The sequence below is a fragment of the Aedes aegypti genome, chromosome 3 (genome assembly GCF_002204515.2).
Source record: "Aedes aegypti strain LVP_AGWG chromosome 3, AaegL5.0 Primary Assembly, whole genome shotgun sequence".
NCBI classification, from domain to species: domain Eukaryota; kingdom Metazoa; phylum Arthropoda; class Insecta; order Diptera; family Culicidae; genus Aedes; species Aedes aegypti.
Window position 1 is genome coordinate 395,754,490 of NC_035109.1, and position 14,966 is coordinate 395,769,455.

Genomic DNA, 14,966 nt, shown 5'->3' on the forward strand with positions numbered 1-14,966 from the left:
ATAAGCCCTCGTTCGATCAAGCTACAAAAAACTGATTTTTCTTCACTTAACAATCCAATTGGTCCATTTCACAACGTTGGAAGTTTTCCGTGCATCCGCTTTCTCTCGCATTTTCGATGCCCACTGGGCAGTTGTTCACGCGGTTTGCTGTCTTCCCGATGAATTTCGTTCACTCGCGTTTGACAAAATCTGTCAAAGTCCGTTGTGTGCGTCAAATGTGTTTATAAACTAGTGGTGGAGTGGTGCAAAATTTTTGTCTTCATTTCCATAATCAATTTCAGCGAAATTTCGATCGCCCCGACTGTAAATTGTACGCACAGACGATAAACAATAGATCAGTGCAGTGTTTGTTTCTGTTTTCGCCAGTGAGAGATCTCCGGTTTGCATGAAATCGCCAAATAACTGTGCTGATGAAACGTAGTGTATCGTGAATTGGATTCGCCTTTTGCCAGCCTCTTTCGTGCAGGAGTGAAGAATAAAAATATGCGTGGAGGAGTGAAATTTTAACTTTACTTTAACGGAGGATTTCGCTGTCCGGATCTATTATTCTTGGTGGAATATCATCAATTAAAAGGTAAGGAGCATGTTTTCAGTCTATAAATCAAACTCTAAGCATCATTTTGTGGGAATTTTGCAAATATTGTTGTTACCAAATCGAACTTTTTTTTTGCTTTTCCTCGATTTCCTTTTCATGCATGCGTTCTCTCTCATTCTGCCGTCGTCTTTCATCGGAGACGAAAGCTGTATCTTATGCTGCCAAATTGGCCGCCGCACACTGTGGGTCAGTTGTGGTTAGAACTGGTCATCAAACAAGCAATCGACTGCAATTGTGGCATGCTTGCACTTAAATGAATTTTATTGTAGAAACTACTGAATCCCCATGGTAAAATTAAGAACTGCACCAACGATTTTCAACCGAGTACATTAATCTGTTGACTCTACCAAAACATAGTCAACAAAACTACACAAGAAAATATATTATGTTTATTTAATTAGAGTTGTAGTATTTATGACTAGAAACATTCTAGATTTGACAAGTTTAGCATTATACTTTTGACCTGGGAGGGAGAAACCGATATGAAATGTATGTACGTCAAGGTGAGCCGAGATTCTGCTGTCACGAACTGTCACTGTGAGCCCAGATCTTAAACAATGGACAAACACGATAAAAGCGCGTAAATGATCAAAACATATTTTAGCATTTTATCAAATGTGACAAGTAATCGACTTATTGTGCTCTGCAAGATAAATCCACGTAATGCGATTATCTGAAAATGTCGATATACCGTCGCAATGATAATGAAAATCACCAAATCTTTCAGATTTAGCAAATTTGAAACATTTGCGTCCTTGAAGAACGAAAAAATCCAAGCCTACTTGAATTTTGACGTTGCGTTTGAATTGCGCGCATATCTTCTGCGCGTTACCGCCGCCGCTGGATGTGGATTTAATATAAGCGCCGCAATATTCAAAAGTATTGTCACGATAGCTTTTTTTATTCTGATTGAATATAAAGTATTCAAATACTCATAATTTTACTTTTTCCAATAAAAACGAAAATTTACTGCATAGAAAACTTTGGCCCTTTTTCCATGTTTGTCCAGAAAGATCGAAAGTACTCAACAAAAGAAAACTAACGATTTACATCAAGTCTGCCTTAATTGTCGTTGGCAAATTGGAGTTTTCTTGCATTTCGAAATAACTTTGTGTCATATTTTGTGTGTAGTATCGGTGCCTCCCTCTCATCTATTGACCACACCGTGTTGTACGGTGGGTGTCACGGATTCAAATACAATGCTTTGTAGTGGATGTTACTATGGATATGGTCACATTTACTGCACTGCTCAGTATTTTTTAACAAATTATAGTGAACTTAATGGATTTTTGAATTGGGTTGAAGATCGTTAATGCAGTTCTTAATTCTACCATGAATTCGATAGATTATACAACAAAAATTATCTGCGTGTGAGCCATACAAAGGTCGTATAACATTTAAAGCCTAAAGCTAAGTATGCTGTTTCGCTCAAGAAAAGTAAGGAAATTTCTTGATTGAATGAGTCAAGAAATTTCCTACAGAGAGCCCCATTTGAAATGACATTTCTTCTCAACTGCATACTGCGATCATAAAAATGTGATTTTCTGGACCATTTCTTGGAAGAAATTATCCACGCATCGAGATAGGCGATTTCTTTTCTTGTCAGTAGCAAACCAACCTTAAAGCTAAGTATGCTGTTTCGCTCAAAAAAAAGTAAAGAGATTCCTTGACTGAATGGGTCAAGAAAGAGCCCCATTTTAATTATAAACGTACTGCGATCAGAAAAATGGGATTTTCTGAAACATTTCTGGGAAGAAATTATCCACGCATCGAGATAAGCGATTCCTCTTCTTGTCAGTAGCAAACCAGCTTTAAAGGCTGATTCGCTGCTGACAAGTTGTTTCTCGGTCTATCTTGATGCGTGGGAAATTCTTGCAAGGAATTGTTTAAGAATGCGCTTTTTTCTGATCGCATTACGCCGTTGAAAAGTAATGGCAGTTCAAACGGGAGTCGCTGTAGACAATTTTTGCAATGAATCATCGAGAAAATTCTTTAGCGATTCCTGTTCAGCAGCAAATCAGGCTTAAAGCTATATATGCTGTTCCGCTCAAGAAAAGTAAAAATTTCTACGCAAGAAAAGGTCAAGAAATTTTCTACACTAAGGCAGCGTCCATTTATTACGTAACGCTACAATTGGAAATTCTTGACCCCCTCCCCCCCTCCGTAACGCTTTTTGTATGGAAAATTTCAAATTTTTGTATGAGCCGTAACGCTCGAGCCTACTCCCCCCTCCCCCTAGAGCGTTACGTAATTTATGGATGCCGCCTAAGCTCCATTTGAATTGACATTTCTTTTGCGTACTGCGATCAAAGAAAAAGGATGTTCTTGAGCATTACTTGAAAGAAATTTCCCACGCATCGAGATAGGCGATTACTTTTCTGCTGAAGTGCATATACTTCGCTTAAAGGTCCAAAACGCAATGATAGCGGAACGGCATTAATGTTCGCCAGACATGAACTACAACATGCTTGTCAACTTAGTGTTGGGTCATTCGTTGACAATCAAGTAAAGGCCCAATCGCAATGATAGCAGAACGGCAACGGAAAGCGGAACCGGTTCGCCAGCATCAATTAGGGTGTTTTATGTATTTTGGACAGTGCGTTACGCGTATATATTTTGGTCACTTCCATTTGATTTTCGAGCTGCGCGTTAAATGCGTCCTTGTCATCATCAGTGCTTCCGGACTGTATAGATTCAACAAATTTTATTTTTGACTCACGGCTTATTGGTATTATTTGTTGACTCAATGATTACTTCCATTTATTCCTACAAAATAAATTTTTGTTTCTAAAAATTTCTCAAAATAGCCAGCTGTCAAAAACAAAAAGAAATAAAATTGAAACAAAAATATAATTTGTTGATTCTAAAAACACCCTATATTGAAGTAACAAAAAATGTGCGTTGAAACAAAAACCAAAACATTGTTGTTTCTACAATAATGTTTATTGACATTAACGAAACCAAAGCATTGATGAAAAATCATAAATTTTGTTATTATTTCTAACAATTTAATGCAGTAAGAGCTTTCCAGATAATAATGATAATTGAATGTATTTCGAACTATAACAGCCAACTATAGTAAGCCAAGATCTAGTCCGATACCATCGCCACAGCTGAACCACCGGTCGAAGCTAATTTGGGATATTCTGAAGTGAAAAAAAAATAAATAAAATATATTACCTAGTCTTGCAATTTGATCAAATATTTACCTATAGCTTTTCTTCCTTCTATATTTACACCACTTTACACTGTCATCACCATCAAGAATAGTAGAATTCTTTTTGTCATATGATTACTGAAATGATGATGTCATTAAATTGAATTATAATCATATATGATATGCCACCAAATATCGCACGGACACTTCGGTTTTAATTTTCAGCACATTTTAATTTTCGCATCAAAATTTTCTGTTTATCTTCTCATTATAAAATGGCGACAGTGATAACTTGGTTAATTCAACAAAATGGTATTGTTGAAACAACTATTGTAATTTGTTGAAATTAAAATCGAGCATAAGTTTTACCTTCGACGCAGAATTTTGTTGTTTCAAAAAAAGTCCAACTTAGAAACGAACCACCAGATGGGTTGGTTCAATTCAAATCAGAATTGTTGGTTCTAATAAGTGAGTTTTTAGATTCAACCCTACAGTATTATTCTGCGTGATGCTTTTTTCAAAGAATTAGCATACTGGGGGTGTCGGATCCTCTTCTTGGCATGTTTGATTAACTTTGGCAGGAAGTTTTTGAAAGTCACAGAGTTTATATTTGACTATAATATGCGCAGTATTAATTTTTCTATTGCATATTTTGTTACAATTCGACCAACTATAACCCCCTATGTCAAGTGAATTATGGAAGTATCCTAGTAATTTTGTTTGAAATATTAGAAGCTTAGTGCTAATAACTACTACTTTAACGGCATAACTCAGAAGTACAGCTTATTAGGGCTGTCGTCTTTATGCTAAATGTCTATTCGGCCAACCGTTCTTCTTCTTCTTTCTGGCGTTACGTCCCCACTGGGACAGAGCCTGTTTCTCAGCTTAGTGTTCTTATGAGCACTTCCACAGTTATTAACTGAGAGCTTACTATGCCAATGATCATTTTTGCACGTGTATATCGTGTGGCAGGTACGAAGATACTCTATGCCCTGGGAAGTCGAGAAAAATTCCAACTCGAAAAGATCCTCGACCGGTGGGATTCGAACCCACGACCCTCAGCTTGGTCATGCTGAATAGCTGCGCGTTTACCGCTACGGCTATCCGGCCAACCGTATCTCCCATTAAACTTACTGATGTAAAAGCAATGTCACTCAGGCTTATATCAACTATTTTTTCTCTCTTAGTAGGCGTTCGAATGACGCGTCTTTGATACATTGGTTTTAAGCAGCATTTCAATCATATTCGATCTTCTATCATTATTTTAGTTTGAAATATTTACTAATGCCCAAGAATTACATTTTCCTTAATCTTGATCTAGTTACACAAAATATTAAAGACACGGACACCGTCTTCAGCCATTTAGCTGCACAGACTGTAACTTAACACTATACAACGGACAAGCATGCTCCAATGGTACATCCGAGAAACATTCCTCGCGAAAAGTTTCAATGGCTGTAGCGGGAATCGAACCCACACCCCATGACACGATACGCTCATTGCCTGACGACACTAACCGCACGGCCACGAAGCCCACAATTAATATTGATCTTATTAGGAAGAAACGTTAAAGTAGAATCTAATAAAGCTGAATAGAAAGCATTATTCTGTGAACATTAGATTTGACGAAACTTCATCTATATGCTTTTAACAGAGTGGCCACCGAACCGGGAAAAACGGGAAAAGCGGGAAAAAAACGGGAATTTGAATCCATCGGGAAAAAGACGGGAAAAACCGGGAATTTGAGATGGTCACCGGGAAAATAATTTTGAACAAACATCTATAAATCACCAAAAACAAGTTATTGAAAGTTAATATGGTTGATGATATTGCCATTTAACATCTGTAATCGTGGACAAATAACATTTAAACATTTATAATTGAATATCTTGTAGAAATAAGCTACTTTGCTACACTGAACTTCTTAGAAATGTTTCAAATTGGCTGACAATGTTTCGAAATATTTATTGTTATTTTCTCTTACAATCAAGGCTAGATTTTTCATCTAACTTATCAGACTCAAAGTTAGAATTTTGAAACTTTTTGCGCTAAAACATATTGGATTCAAAATTTTCTTCAGCTGCTTTAGTTTACTGCGGCTTTGTTTCATCCTCACCTTCAGCTTATTTACTTCAGTAAACTCTTCATTTAAAAAAAATCCTAATATTATCAATTGAAATACTTTAAATATGGTAATAGGATGGAATAGTGTTTGTTTGTCACGAGTTCACTTTTGTTTTCCGCAAGGGCTCCGACGTGTTTGAGTGGGATAATATTTTTGAAAATCCTCCAAGAAAGTTGAGAAAACGGGAAATGCAAATTATACACAAACTTCGGGATTTTGGTTTTCAAAGTTTGCTGGGACGGCTAGTTACTTAAGTGAATCAAAAGTTCAAAGAGTAGAAACCGCCTTATTGACACAATTGATGGGGTTAGAAGCAGAGGGATGTTAGTGACAGAAGCCTAGTCATGAGAAGATCGAGTATTTTCAGCAATTTTTCATTCCATACTAATTAAATGTATAGGAGCTAAAAAAAATAAGCTAATCGTTTTCGAGTATTTTTTTTTATTGGCTGGAAAAATCACCTAAAAAACCGTTGAAAAGCTTGAAGTAGAATTTTTTAGTATATTAAATGAAAAAAAAATGACCAAAGAATTAACCATTTGCTTTCGAACCCTTCAATTAAAAACCGGGAAAATTTTGAAAATTATACCGGGAAAACCGGGAAAAAAGCGGGAATTTCAAAATGAATATTTGGTGGCCACCCTGTTTTAATGTTTCTAGACTGAATCTTTGATTCTTATCAACTTGTAATGTAAAAAAATTGGAATCTACACAGTTTACAATGAATTCAATCTCAGCGATGTCGTTTTTTTTAAAGTTTGGATGAAAATATGTGAAATGACAAAATTGTTGATTTCACGGAATTTTGGAAAGATGGGAAATCTGCTAAAAAAAGGATTATTCACGTAAATTTTAATTTTTCTGTTTGAAAAATATGTTGACAATATCTTCAAATTTTGGAAGTACAATAAACAATTTCAAATATGGTACTAAATTAGACCTACTACCTGCAGTAGATAATATTGAATATTCTCTATCATATTGATTGTAAAACTGTATAGTAGAATTGAAATAAAACTGATTACGGTTTGATTTTCAAGTCACTTTTTAGTCACTTATTTGTCAAATCTGGTCACTAAAATAACTTTTCTCGGTACCACTTTTTGCTACCAGCCCTGTATATCGAAAGAATTGGAGGCGGAAGGACTTCCCTTGAAGAACAAAGCAAGAGTTCTCCTCGATGTTCTACATCTCTATTTCTCTTCCTATGTCGATGATTGCTTCAGTCCCTTCATTCTGCATACAATTTCCTCTCCATATCTCGATGTGATTCCCGATTTTCTCTCCATATGTCGATATGGTGAATATCAAAATACTAGAGCAGATTTTCGCGATTATGAATAATGTACAAAAACAAAATGAAAATTTTTTTTTTTTCTACTTTCGTAACAATTAATCGATTTTCAATCTAGCATCCATTCAACATATGTTCTTTGTCTTAATTTCTTCCTATATGCCAAAGTAGTGGCTAGAACATGTTATATAATAAAATCAACATTTCATCAAAACATTTACGATTCTATTGTGGCTAGCTATGGCGGTTTTAGTTAGTTTTAAGAAATATTTTATAAACTTCAAACTTACGATCTATCGTCCAAAGATTTGCAACTACAAATAAATTTCTCTCATTGTTTGAGGTGCAAAAAAATGGCACCGACGATCTTAAAAAAAACGCTTTTAGATCGTCGCAGTTAATCCAAACAATTTTGGTGTCTTCCGCGCACAAACTCCTTGGAATAATCGCGCAGAAGACACCACAATGATATGAAGTAACCAGGTCCGTCGCACTCGGGCTCAGATTAGGTACTCCCTCGGTAGTGCAAAAGGTACCCAAGTTTGACACATCGCAGTACACTTTTCACGGCATTCTAGATTACCTTATGAGCCATAAAATTTTGGGCATTTGCAAGGGACATGAAGGTCTTTAATTTGTCTTTGAAGTAACTGCTACCCAGTTGCCAGCCAGACACCGCGCGCGTCAGACGTATTCTTTGCCTTTTCCACTCTAGTTTGCAGTCTCGCGAAAATGCCCGGTGCACGAAAAAACACCTTAGTAGTCGACTTCAGTGTTCTCCCAGTGCGCCCTGAAGTGGCCAAAGTGCAACAATTTTTGGAGAACGATTTAAAGCTCCAATATGCGGATATCAAGAGCATACAGTTGCATCACTTACGTAACTGTGTGCTCATTGAAATGAAGTCTCATGAAATCGTCGTTCGCTACCAATCAGAACATAATTGGAAGCGAACAATGCTTTGTGGAGACACAAAGTTTCGGATTCCTATCTTCGTGGATTGTGACGCGGTGACGGTTCGAGTCCATGACCTCCCACCGTCAATGAGCCACGTCGAAATCGCCGATCATATGCTGAAGTATGGTGAGGTGATTTCCATCAGGAATGAAAAGTGGAAGCACTATTTTCCCGGACTATCAAATGGAGTGCGAGTCTTGAGGATGAATTTACTTCGCCATGTTCCTTCAGTCATTACCATTGGAAATGAGACAACAATGGTGTCTTACATCAACCAGCCAAAATCCTGCCACTCATGCGGCCAAACGCCTCATCCCGGCAGGAAATGTCCGGTTTCCACAACAGCAACATCACCAATAACATTCCAAACCAACAACACACCAGCAACATCATCGAAATCTTCCGACGGGTTGTTTACGCAGGATGATTTCCCACCGATAAACGATGATCGGCAAACGTCACCAACTCTTGTTGACGTGGACGGACCAGATGAAGAAAACCAAACGAACAACGACGAATGGACTGATGATGACAATACATCGAGCTCATCCACCGAGAACAATAAAACGACAAACAAGCGACGGCGATCGAGGCGGGCGAACAAAGTTTGTGGAACGAAAAAGACTTGCGCTGATCAATGTTTCCCAAACACTGGTCTTACGGAAATCGTTTCATCTTCTGGTGAAAAAAGCACAATCTGATCATAGAGGTTCTGAACCTTTAGAAAACAGTAATCGGCTCTGTTAAGCTGGGTACGGCGTGTGAGCCTTTAAATAAACGAATTGAAAAAAAAAAAAAAAAAAAAAAAGTAACTGCTACGATGTACAAGCGTTTTTAAAGGTTTTCAAGATCATAGTCGCGATAAATAATCGCGCAATGCCCAGTATTGTTCGAGTAACTTATTGTTGATGAACACTTGGAACATTGACTCCAAGCAAAATGTTGGACATTGCCCAATGGGTGGTTCATAAATTTGTTTTCAACAAATAAATATTATCATGGAAACATTTCGCAAATACTTAAAATGAACGTTAAAGTATCTTTAATCAAAATCGAATTTAGAAGGATCAATGTTAGTAGGCCCACATAATTGTAATGCAATAAACAATCTGATTTTCTTATAACCTTAATAATCAATGGTGTATGATAACAAAGTTCAAAATCGTTAGAGATGGTAAATATTCTCGTAATTTACGTTTTTAGCTTATAATTAAAACGAGAAATTTTTTTTAAATACTGGCATGTAACCTAGATTTTGAAATAGGCTTTCCACTGGCCATTCTGATTCAAGCTGCCGAAGGCTACTTTTATGGATGAAAACCTTGATATATTGATTCTTGGAGGCCTATCAGTAAAGTCCGCTGCTACAAAGCAAAGCCTTACTGGCACAGACTGTGCTACTAATGTGTGGATCCAATTTCCGGTTGGTCCAGAATCTTTAGTTAATAGAAATTTCCTTGAATTCCCCTGACATAGAGTATCATCATCGTAAAAATAAGAATTAGTAGAAGGTGTATATTCTTATCAGAATACGTTTTATCTTTTCCATTGTTTTACTACGTTTTCCCCTACTGTGATGATATTCAGCCGCTGGGCTTCCAGTGGTTCATTCATTAAAATACCTGCATCCCGTGCTGTCAGTTTTTCATTCACATACACCGGCTCACCGCTAATCATGAACCGCACATGTGAAACGCGCGCACACACACACACTCGCAAACTTGCAGCGCAGCGATCTTCATTCGCCAAGCTTCTGTCATAAAATAGCGGTCCAGGGCCGCCCCATGAATGGAGTCACGCTTGTGTGCGTGGGCTGTGATGTCACAGGCACCGTTAGGGTGCTGTGTCCGGCCTGTCGGATCGTACGGTTTTCACGTCATCAGCTGACAGGGGGTACCCAAGTTGGGGCGACCTGAGAAAGAAAAGGTCCTTGCGAGGTATTTGTACACTCGCTCTCGCTCAGCTCGCGATTCGCATGTCGTTGTAGGGGGGCATGGCGTAAAATGCACCAATTAAAATGGATGAGCCATTTCCCTTTCTGTCATGTAAATCCCTAACTTTCATGTATCTTTAGAATAGAATTTTGAAAAAATTTCCATACTAAATTGAGATTAAACAATAAAGCTCTCGCAGCCTTCTCTTCCAAGCAACAAGAGCAAATGGATTATTTTGCTTGTTGTTTTCATACGCACGGTAGCAGAAAAGAGAATGGTGATTAAATGCCAGATTGCCTTATAGATCTTATGGTAGTTTTACGGAATGCATTTTTCTTTCAAAATAATAACTGTTATTCAATTGTGTTCCTATATATATCCTGTTCTATAGAGACACGCAACATAAAAAAATGTAGTCCATTATTTCCGTTTAAATTATTTTCTAAACATAATGTTCGTAAGGCTTGTAATAGATTTTCATTTTATCACTTTTGAAACCCACAATTGGGAAAGTTACATCAGAGCCGTGCTTTTCGAATTGATTGTTATATCTCTCGCGTAACAGTTCTAAAGGACCAATGATCAAATTGTAAACAAATCGGGTTTTGATACCATTCGATAGCATCTCCCAACACCCACAAACTATGCAAACATTGTCAACATAATCATAAAACTTACCGTTATAAACTCGGTTTTCAAAACGGCCAATAACCGCTTTTTTCCAAATCATTCATTGGCCCCCACTCGAAAAGGCCAATGATTGGTTCTCGCTCCATCAAGAGGGCCTACAATCGGAAAATTTCGCAAACTGTCATTGGCCTTAGCATGGTGAGAGGCCAATGACTCTCTCTTGCTCATTCATTGCCAACCGAAAAGGCCTAGCCTTGGGCCAAGCACGCTAATAAAATTCTATTTTGGCCAATAAAAAAGGCCCATGCCTTGATGAAAATCGAAAATGGGCCAAGCATTTAAACTTATCATTTTTTCCACATTTTTGTCAGTTTTCAGAATAAAATCAATTATTAGCGTGTAGTAATAGTAAATCGTCACTCAACTAGCAAGAAATCACATTGATTGAATTGAATACTGAAAAATAGGAATTGAAAATGTGGTGAATAATATTCAAATCGAATTTTCTCAGAGTCAACGATCTGAGGATTGGCCCTTTTGAATTGTTACGCGAGATCTCCCTGTATTCTTGTATTATACTCGTAAAATTCTCAGGGTGTGAACAATTTACAACATTTTCGTCAATCTGCGTTGTATTTTTCACTCAAAAGTCGAGTCAATTACACGAAACCGAAAACTGCTTAATAGTTGAGGTCAAAATACGCGTCTCTGTCGAAAGATACAAACTCTAGTGGAATTAAATGGTATAGTACTAAATCAGGTTTTTATTTACTTAAAAGTTGTTTATTCTTGACAAATTGAGAATTAATTTCCCGATCGTGCATATTATCCCAGATACCCCTATATCGTCTCGCAGACCCGTTCCGTCGTCGTCGTCGTCGTTCTTTGCATCTGTCAGTTGTCAAAATTCAGTGCGAAGAGGTGGTGTGTGAAAACGAGAAAAGCCTACTACTTTATATTGTGTGTCCATTGCAGCGCAGACCTTCGACGACGGGAAGGAGAAAAAGTCCGAAAAGTGGCCAATTTTGAGACCCATAAAATGGTTTATTCCGCTAGTGATCGGTCGGTTGTGTAGTCCGCGGTGGCGTCCAGTAAATCGATTCGGATTCGTCGGGTTTAGTGCAGCATCCCGGTGCGAATTTGGAGGATCGAGATTTTGTTTCGCGAGGATTTTTCCTGCTCACCATCATCACACTAAAACCCAGTAGGCGAAAAGCAGCAGCAGCAGCAGCTCAAGAAGTGTAGGGTGAAAAGTTGTTAGTGGCCTACTGCGATGTGCTAGTGCGGAATTGTTGTGTTTCGAAATTGTCGGAATTTTTGACGTGATGTAGTAAATATTGTGAGTATCGGGACGGGGTTCGGAATGCTGTGAGTGTAATTTTTTGAATGAATTACGAAAGGGGATTTTGTGTTTCATTGAATCGCTCAGGAGCGTTTGTTTACCGCACGGAAAAGAGTTACAATCGGATCCTTACCCTACAGGGGGGTAACCAAATAATGTATCGAGCCAAAGGCCAGCGACAGCCAATAGCCTGAAGGAAGATCTCTCGGACAGTGTTTTTTGCGTGTGAGAAAAGAGGACGTCTCTTTGGATGTCGTTTAGTGTGTGTTATTTGGAAGATCGCAAAACAAGAAAATGTGAGCTCAAAAATACACGGCGCACCAGACCAGTGAACATTTTTCTTCGATGACCTCCGGTGGAATATTAGAGGAATAGACACCATCGGCATTTGTTCTGCAAAGGATTCTGCTCTGATGTGATTTTGCGGCAATCGAAGATTTTCAGGATATTTTATTGCAAAATTGTTGATTAAAGGTACGATTTTGTTTTCTTTTGTTTTCTGTATAGTGTTTACAAAACGGAGGTTCCCAAACGATACCTCGCGTCATAATTGATAACAACAAGATATTACGTATTTGAATAAAAAATGTATGTAAATGATATGATATATGTGTAGAATGATTATTAAATTTGTGCTACAATAACATTGTTTGAATAACAGATCCCTTCTTAGAGACTTGGACAGTCTTTATTTGTCTCTCTCTCTTAAGGTATCTTTAGTTTATTTTTCAGCTACCTAAAATGGTTTCACTTTTTCTGTATTCTCCTCGCAGTGAGTCTTTGTGAAACATTTTGGAGGTTGCAGAGAAAACACCTTCATAGATTATTACCTACACGACTTTTCTTCTCAGATTCCTCGATGAAAAGCTATAGGAATTCTTCTAGTAAGTAACTAGTTTCTACAGAGATTGCTTCTGGAAAACTTTCAGGGACTCCTACAGGGATCCCTCCAGTAAGTTCTCTATAGATCCTATATATGTATAGATCCTAGGCAAATCGATGGAAGAATTTCCTGAAGGGCTTAGTATTCTTTTCAAAAATTTCTGAAAATGTTTGCTTACTTGAATTGCGTATCTGTGATGTAATTTCTGTGGTTATTTAAAAAAAGGTAAATTCTTTAAGGTTTCTAAAGCATAAATCTTGGAGAAATTTCTTAGAACGTCGGTGAAAGTCATGAAAAAAATACATACGGTAATATGAGCAGTAATATTTGTCGTAATGACAGAAGAAATTTCCTGAATTTCCTAAAGAAAAGACCTAAATGATCTACCACGAATAAAAGGAACGGTAAATTTGTGACTCAACAACTTTTTTTGTTTTTCTAAAACGTAGGACTTAAAATAGCAGGGCTGAATTGTGGTCTTTTTGTAGAGACATCGTCACTATGTATGTAATTTAAAAAAAATTCTCTAATTTCAATGGCCTCTATTAAATATTTGACAGTTCAACAGCCGACTAAACAGCTAGAATAATCGATCACTTGCTGCACCGAAGCATATGGAAGTTTAACATAGGAATCAACCGAATATCACCCGATTAAATATGATGTGTCTACTAAATAGGTAGATAAATCGGCATTTAAAGTAAAACCCAACCAAGTTGACATACTAAACGCCTGATTTCGTCGGTCACCAGATTTAATTTGGCGATTAGTCAGTCGAGCGTTGTGGTGTTAAACTTCCATAAGCGTTGGTGTAACAATCGATTGTTTTTTCAATCTATTTAGTCGGCTGTTTAACTGACAAGTTCGATGAGGAAAGCTCTCCAAAGCCTCTGTTCAAGAAAAGATACCAAGTCACTTTGTCATTAATTTGCTTGCAAAATTCCGGAGGTTACAGTAAAAAGCTATAAAAAACTTTCATGTGACTGTCCTACTGCTTTTTAAACAAATTCTGCTCAGATTCCAGAGGAAAACCTTCAAGAATTCTTCTAGAGATTTCTTCAGAAATGATTTCAGGATGCAAGGATCCCTCCAGAAATTCCTTCACCTTTTTTTTCTAGGAATTCGTTCACAAACTGCTTCAGCTGTTTTCTTTAGGGTTAGGGTCCAGAGCTACTTGGGCACTTCCATGATCCACGCTGACGTGGGTGGTTTTCTCGGTCGGATTGTTTGAAACTTTGCAATAAAAAGCGTTTCAATACGACGCCAAATATGAACTCTGTAGGTGTCTGTAGCTTTCAAAAACCCCACTGCCGAAGTGAATCAAAAGTGCGATAAATAAGATCCGGCTCCCTTTTTAGAGAATTTTTGTCTACAACTTTTCTCCAGCCAATCCATGAGCAATTGCATGCTACTATTTCCAATAATATTCACAACGATTACCCTGAACATTTTCTTAAGGACTATCACAGAATTTTCCCTGGTTCTACTAATGTTTTCTCCGATTTTCTCTGTTATTACTGTAGGAAATCTTCTAAAAAAAATCCGCAAAAGTAGATGTTATATTTTTTGAAGATTTTGGAGTGATTTCTCAGGGAAACTCGACCACTATCATGGAATTTATTTTGAATCAGTAGTACATGATACAATATGTTCATTTCGGTGGCACAAACCCTTTATTCACAAAAAAAAAATGGCTGCGCCACTATCAAAACGCTACTTAAGCTGTTTAATTCTTCAATTGTTTAATGACTTTTATTCAGGATATGTAAAGCAAAGTAGGATTTTAGATCGTCAAGCTAGTTAAGGCAAGTTCAATTTATTTCCAATTCATGGAACAAGGTTGAGAACATCTCAAAATCTTCCACAAAATTGTTTTTTTTTTGCCCATTCTACATCAATTATAAAATATTTCTTTTACCCTGAATGTTGTCTGGGTAATAATATAAAACGCTCTCCAGAGTAGCTTTTTGGATACGCCACTTATATCAATATCTTTTTTTTTTCAATTTCAAATAAATATGAAAAAGTATATCCGATAATATAATTGAAAA

At 37.3% G+C, this 14,966-nt stretch overlaps 1 protein-coding gene across 5 annotated transcripts in view; it reads left to right on the top strand.

Moving 5' to 3' along the window:
- The first annotated feature begins 203 nt into the window (after positions 1–203).
- LOC110679609 (polyhomeotic-proximal chromatin protein) overlaps positions 204–14,966 on the top strand; it is a 47,295-nt gene continuing 32,532 nt past the window's right edge. The window contains exons 1-2 of one of the 5 annotated variants that reach the window (XM_021854863.1): positions 11,586–12,029; positions 12,120–12,506. The gene's annotated coding sequence lies outside the window, so the exon portion shown is untranslated. Of the gene's footprint in view, positions 575–11,585; positions 12,507–14,966 lie in introns of those variants that run through there. The other 4 variants (XM_021854862.1, XM_021854860.1, XM_021854864.1 and 1 more) reach the window with 4 other exon arrangements.